Genomic DNA, 7315 nt, shown 5'->3' on the forward strand with positions numbered 1-7315 from the left:
CTCCAGCTGTTTAAAGTCTAAATAGGACTAGCTAAGTCCCGAGCTCGGAAACCGGCCCTTAAAATTTTAGTTGGATAAGTAATTGAATAAAATTATTCCCTGAAATTTCAAATTTGTCTGATAAGGTAAAGTGTTCTGGTTCCAAGTGCTCCCAACTGCTGCTTTATGCAAGAGCTCTGCATCATCCTGGTCAGTTTTAGCAGTTCATTGAGTATCATGCCATTATAGCACATTAGTTATACACTCTGAGTATTTCTTTAAACAGTACACTAATAATAATGCCGAATTTTTATTATATTATTTAATTTTATACTGTATACTATTATTCCAATGTAATTCTAATTTCCAAGTTTTTATATTTTGTTATTAAGGATGAATAAACCATTTTTTTAATGATCTGTCTAGCTCAGGTCTGGTGTCAGAGTTTTCAGGTCGCAGCAGAACAATAATTTCAGGGCCTCTGACATGAATACTTAACGACTGCTTTATAAGCAGCCGGGGCCGATGCCTTAACGTGTCCATCCGAAACACTGCACATTACTGTAGTAAGCCTAGCTATTTCAATAGTTCTTTAATGAGATTTTTTATTTAAATACGTTGATCTATCAAACTTAATATATTTTATAAATGCTGATTTCCTCAAGCTATGTTAAAGAGGTACTTGTGGGTGTTGACCTGTTGTCTACAAAGAGTTTATAAATAAATTCCATTAATCACCTAAATTCTATTGTGAGGTCCACGTTATAATGGTAGTGGAGAAAGATAGGAGAAAAACGTTGCTGATCCTTTGTCTTGTCATTTAGTTATTTTATGTCAATGCCTTTTATAGACGGTAGCTGATACAGGTTTATTGATGTAATATTAACTGTTAATTCTCGTAAAAATAATCAATTATATTTTATTAAGCAAAAAATTATATTTTTCAAAAATTACATAATGAATTTTCATAATTAAGATGAAATACTTTGTTGATTAATTATTAATTTCCACATTGTTAAAAGACGATCTGGCAACAGTGCAGAGTGAGAAAGAGATAGCGCTATCCGCTTTGTTGGCGGATGATAGACAAGTGAAGCAATACCATTACTAATCAACCACTGCCATTATAACGTGGACCTCACTATAGATGCACAACACTTGTATAGGAATTCATTCATAATAGGGATAATCCTCATAAAGAAGTATAAAAGAAATAATAATTCAAGAGTAATTCATAGTAGAGAGTTGAAGCTATGAATGTAAATTTGCTCATGTATGCATCAATTTGCAATCTAGCTCAGCAAGTATGTTTCCAGGATAGGCTTAAAATAACAAATTTTATGACTGATATGTGCAAAAGTTTGCACTCTCACTACCCTCACCCTTTACATACAAATTTTACTGTACTTGACTTTTCAAACACATTCACTCTCTTTGTAACTCGTCACTTACTTGCAGTAGTCAAGAAGCAATCATATTTTTGTTTCAATAGTATTATTATCACTTCAGCCACCATTAATCTTCTCAAGCACCTTTAGATAAATTCAAATTTCATTCACCTGTAGACAAGGAGAGATAGTACGCAATGACAGCAGTCATCCTGGGCCTCAAAGATGAGTTGTGATCACGAGGACTGTGCGGTGTCCAAAAGTTGCAAGTTGACAGGAAGCTGGGTGGACATCCTGAAATGGGAACCGGTTTATGTGGGCCAAACTGACAGGCGAGGTATGCCATGCTGCTTGCCGCACGACCTGAATACAATTCGGTGAGTTGCGCTTATGGGGCTGGGTGCTTCCACCCCTTGCCAACACTTGCCTCCCCACAATCTGTCACTATCACACATTTTATATATCTTTATAACATTTTGTATTGTGTAACTTGTGTTAAAGAGGCAAGTTTTGGGTTTTACCTGTTTGCCTCCAGATATATATTTTTTGTATTAAATACATTTTTTCAGTCTTGTTTCAGTTTCTATTCGGAATATTACCCAGAAGTATATCCTACTCAGGCTGGTGTAGTTTTTCCAAATGACTCACACCACAGAAGAGATAAACATGTTGTTCATTACTCCATGCTCACACACACGATCAGATTAACACCTTGTCTTCGGTCTGCGCAGGTTGGAAGAATTGAATTTCAATATTGTTCTTCTAAGGTCAGTCACCTGTATCGTCGTCGTCTACGCCTGATGCACAGTTTCACAGGTGGACAATGAAAAAGTATGATTTATGCTATCAACATGGATCAAAAAGCATGATCTAAGTTTTAAACATGAGTCATACATTTTTAGCTACCATCGTAAATGTTGGACTGGCCATTCAAACAATGTTTATTCAATTGCACGATAATATTGCTTTTTTACTACAAGATTGATGCTTGAATACTACTAAAATACTACTATACTAGTAGCTAAAATAGCTAGTATACTATAGTAGTAGTTAAAATACTACTTTATTTTTATTACTTTTTCAGTTCATAATTAGTTCGACTTTTCAGAATTCAATCTTTTCAGTTAGTAGGCCTAAGTTTCTCAGTGAGTTTCAGTTTCTAAGTCTGAGGAGCAGAAAATTTCGTGCATAGAGTAGAATCATTCCGTAAGGAATAGAGTAGTTAGAGAGCTGATTATGGGCTCGCTCACTACTTCGGCACCAGATACTATCTTCCTCATGGGGATACTGATACTAGATACTTTGATACTATATAGACGTAATAGCTGCCAGCGGCAGAAGATTTTACAGAATAGTTTTACAGCCCCAGCATGGCTGCTCTAACTTGGGAGAGAAGGGGATTGTTTTACTCCCAAAAGTCTACATACATAATACTTATTTATTATTTAGGATGATGTCAACAAATTAAATCAAATCAAATGTTTTTATTGTCGTTCACAACATGAGCTTATTGCTTGTGTGTGGGTAATGGGAAGTGTGAGGATGAATTATGAGATGAACAAACGTCGATGCCTATTCGATGAGATTCGGCGGGATTCGAACCCGCGACCAGGAAGCACTAGCAGACTAAAGGGTGCAACGCCTAGTCAACTCGGGTATCTGGCCGGCAATATACTTGTGGATGAGTAATGACAGGAATTTGTTATGAGAGTATATCACACTTATACTTCAAGGTGAATCTTGGAGGAATTTCTCATGGTATAAACGTTTTACGAATTTATAGAAATTTTTTTAAGTAACTTAAGTTTATTAATTAATTTATTTATTTGTCCATTTATTTATTTATTTATTTATTTATTTATTTATTTATTTATTTATTTTTATTTATTTATTTATTATTTATTTATTATTTATTTATTTATTTATTTATTTATTTTTTATTTATTTATTATTATTTATTTATTATTTATTTATTTATTTATTTTTTATTTATTTATTTATTATTTATTTATTTAATTAACATTTACAATCAACTTAAGGACAAAAGAAACAGACTACAGTCCAAAACTTCTTTTCATCCAGATTTCATAAAATAAATTGTCCAAATAAAGGTTATGTGCGACTTTCCAATTCTTCACTAATTTCCACATTGAAACAAAACACAAACACTTGAAACAATTAATTTTGAACTCATCAAGTTTGTATGATTATCATATTTTTTTTGTATAATTATCATACAAAACGTAGTCGAAATTCTTGTTATTTTCTATTTCTGTCAAGGAAAATTACTGTGATGATGAGATTTGTGAAACATTAATTTTTTTGAGACTTGTAAAACGAATGTCACTTATAAGTGACGTACTCATTACATAAGATTTCATTACGGTACACAGTACAAATTTTATACAGTAGTACTGTACGTCAACCACAGACAACTATATTGAAGCCTATAATCTCCAGCCTCTTGATGGAAATGAATACGTGAACTGACGATATAATTCTGATGAATTCATGGTTTGAAACCTTTATTTTGTTTAAGTAAGACTCTATCTTCAACTATAAAATTCAATATTTTTCCTTGTACTCATTCAAAAATATTCATTTCTCGAATTTTGTTTTATTTCATAATTCAATCGATTATGGATTAGAACGGAAGAAGTAGATTTTCCAATATTCTGAATATAATTGGGTATATGAATATGCCTACTATTCATTTTCACGATAAAATTAATAGCTATCCCGATGAAAATTCCGTATTTTCCAATTTCGATTTTCTCTCTTTTCTTGTGTTATCTTTCTAGTGAACCAGTTTATCGACAAAACCTTAGAGCCTGTAGATCTACTCTTGGTACTACAAATGGTAAATAATTTTTGAATTCAGCCGTTTAGTAAGCTATATCATTCCCTGAGATAAAATTCAACACTCTGCAGATAACGGTTGAGCATGGAAGGGTTTCACGAGCCCCAATGCTGTTGATGAAATAGAATTCTCTCCCGTAATTCCCACATGACTTCATCAATTCCTAAGCACCCAAATAATGACTTGGCGAAAGTGGTTAGCAATTTGTCCGGAAGACTCTCCTGATTCTCAGACTCCTCTGGTTTCAAGGCTCATCTTCATTTCTCGATAAGCAGCTATGGTCTCCATTTCGTTTTGATTGCCACTGAAGTAAATTCATTGCTGACTTTTCCCCGGCTGATAAATTGAATGTAGTTGAATTTCATCCCAGAAATTTCAATTCCCCGATAGGAATGATAGGATGACTTGCTATAGTGAGGTCCACGTTATAATGGCAGTGGAGAAAGATAGCAGAACAATGTTGCCCATCCTCTGTATTGTCAATGCCTTCTATAGATGGTAGCTGATAAAGGTTTATTGATGTAATATTGACTGTTCATTCTTGTTTAAAATAATCAATTGTATTTTATTGAGTAAGAAATTATATTTTTCAATGATTTCATAGTGAATTTTCATAATTAAGATAAAATATTTTGTTAATCAATTATTAATTCTTCATTGTTAAAAGACGATCTGGCAACAGAGCAAAGCGAAAAAGAGATAGCGCTATCCGCTTTCTTGAATGAAAGACAAGGATAGCAATACCATTGCTAATCAAACACTGACACTATAACGTGGACTTCACTATAGGTACTAATGGAATATGAGTAACTGTTTACAGGTTTGTTTGAATTTTAGTAAATTCAGATTGATAAAATGACAAAATTCTGAATTCAGAGAAATGTGACAGAACTAAAACTGTACCATAAACAAATAAGTGATAGATAAATTTAATATTTCATTGCCTGTTTCAATAATCAGGCTACTTATCTCCCATTTCTTATTTCCTATCACTTATTTGGACATAACAAATGAATAATGAATCAATAATTGCAATGTTTGAATAATTGTCAAAGAGAAGAGTGAATAGAATATTGTTTTTACGTAGACCTACAGCAATAATTATTATGTTTATATTGATCCTGGCATGTGGGTTTCATCCTGGAGATTTTGGGGTTAGAAGTAACAAAAATATCCATAATCTGGAAACAAACTGGCTAATTTATTCATGTTTATATTTGTGAGTAGATCGATTCACTAAGAACAAGATGCTCCTATGATTATACCGTATGCTTTTACAGTTCAAGAATGATTGTTTTCTCCACTATGACCTTCCACATTTTGAATCTTCAATATATTTCAAATCGAAATCACTACTCAATGAGCAGAGAAAGTTGGGACTCAAAGTGCCCTTTCCGAGAGAAAATTGAAGATTGCTGACCCGGATACTTCTATCACCCGAACATAACTTACTACTTGCAAAGATAAAGCCCATTCCCGCCTATTCACAATCATAGCCGTACTGATACGGTGACCTTCCTTCAAACAGCGAGTATGCTGAATTTTTTATTCACTTGCTTCCGTTACAAACCTTACAGGCATGAATGTATGGTTATCAAATCTTTAAATCACCCTCCTATCAAAATTATTCACTATTATTGTTCATAATTCGAAGATTGATATTATTTTGTTTTTCAAAATTTAAATTCAAATCTATTTTATCAAATTGAAAACAATACAATAGATGCATACAATGTATAACTAATGACAGATAAGTAATAAATACACACTAGCATTCTAATCAACACATACATTCTTGAACTAAAAATAACACGTTTTTAATCGGTCAATGCCAGCAAAACCTAGGCACACCCATGAATGTATGGTTATCAAATCTTTAAATCACCCTCCTATCAAAATTATTCACAATATTGTTCATAATTCGAAGATTGATAGGTCTATTATTATGTTTTTCAAAATTTAAATTCAAATCTATTTTATCAAATTGAAAACAATACAATAGATGCATACAATATATAATAAATGACAGAAAGGTAATAAATTCTCACTAACATTCCAATCAACACATAAATTCTTGAACTAAAAATAACACGTTTTCAATATGACAATGCCAGCAAAACCTAGGTTTGTGCGCTGGTATATTAAGTTAGTGTAGAAGAATCAAGCATGTTAACTGATAGAGTTTATAAAGACAAGAAGGAAAAAATTATGATCACAAACGGAAAAGTATTCGTGAGAGAGAAGAAGAAAGAAAAAGAAAAAAGAATGAAAAGAGAACAAGAAAGAAAATTTTGAAAAGGTATGTATACACTAGTTTTAAAATAGGTACTACAATATTTATATTATTGAACTCACCGTGTAATTTATCCAAGACTCTATTACTTGCAAAGTTGACTTTGAAAGGATTTTAACCTCCAAGCAACATATTGAAATCATATTTTCACAAATCACATTGGAATCACAATTCTTGAACAATTAGAAGGACCTTTGTTACCGTGATAGAAGTGTAGGCCTACGAGTATCTTGAACGCAATGAAGATGGACATTGAATCGATATCCACTCAAGTTCAATTTCTCACTTGTTATTAAACAAAGTTATTTGTTCATAAACGAAGTTGAATCCTCCCATTTAGGCCTACCTAATTAGCTCGTCATGAAAGTATTCTTGTTCTCGAGATGGTCAGATTTGCTTGCTCTTCCAACTCACTTTAGTACCCTGTTACTCATCCACTTGCCCATAAATATTCCAATTAATTCTTTTCACACTCTTCAATCTCCTACCTGCATCTCACCCTCATTTTAAACTGGATATTGAATGAGAATACAAATCCCGTTCAATAATCTTCATCATATCACTTATTCTAATCACTAATACTACTCTATATCATCATTCCTATCTTTCTCTTTCATTTATCACTTCTCTCTCTCTCTTTCATGTTCCTTGCGTGTTTATGTGGTCACTTTCGGATTCATACTGGTTCACTTTGCCCCTGTCATTATCCATTTATGAATGGAGCACTTGGCTGGAAATGTCTAATTGATTCTCTGGTGCAAGATTGCATTGCGCTTTCACTATTAATTCGCTTTG

The sequence above is a fragment of the Nilaparvata lugens genome, chromosome 1 (assembly GCF_014356525.2).
Source record: "Nilaparvata lugens isolate BPH chromosome 1, ASM1435652v1, whole genome shotgun sequence".
Lineage (NCBI taxonomy): Eukaryota > Metazoa > Arthropoda > Insecta > Hemiptera > Delphacidae > Nilaparvata > Nilaparvata lugens.